At 34.5% G+C, this 608-nt stretch overlaps 1 protein-coding gene across 1 annotated transcript in view; it reads right to left on the minus strand.

The window, feature by feature from the left end:
- Positions 1–608, minus strand: part of LOC106868360 (agrin) — a gene marked incomplete at its 3' end in the record, with an annotated part of 738,012 nt that overhangs the window by 102,742 nt on the left and 634,662 nt on the right. The gene's annotated exons all lie outside the window — the stretch shown is intronic.

Here is a 608-nt window from a genome sequence, read left to right on the forward strand (position 1 = left end):
TATATATATATATATATATATATATATTTAGTGCCAAAACGAAATGGCACTGCTCCAGCATGGCCACAGTCATTGGACTGAAACATATAAAAGAATATATAATTTTTTATCAGGCAAGTCATAGCTTGCTTACTGACCTTGTGAATTACAAACACAGAACTCCAGAGTACCTCACTGGAACACCACATGCATTTCCCACAAACACTTCAAGATAACTCTTACCAGCTTTACAGTAAATTCAACCAAGGGACATAACTCCTAATCTAAACCCCCTGCCCGTTTTTGTCTCACCATTTTTTTTCAGAGCAACCACAAACTGGATATGTCAATTCACCTCCGACAATAGAGAGCAGTCACCGTATTCCCTTCCACATCAGCTATCTCTGATGAGCGTAAGATTATATAATTGGATTGTTACCTAACACTCCATTGTATTCCTAGCACGAAACTGATTGGTAAAATAAGCCATGATGGATATATAATACTGTACATTTCAGATAATATACCCACTCTATTGACAGATATATGAGTGTATTTTTTCCCTGACTTATGGACACCTAAATGACTCATGCATATATATATATATATATATATATATATATATATAT

Source organism: Octopus bimaculoides, chromosome 6 (assembly GCF_001194135.2).
Source record: "Octopus bimaculoides isolate UCB-OBI-ISO-001 chromosome 6, ASM119413v2, whole genome shotgun sequence".
Lineage (NCBI taxonomy): Eukaryota > Metazoa > Mollusca > Cephalopoda > Octopoda > Octopodidae > Octopus > Octopus bimaculoides.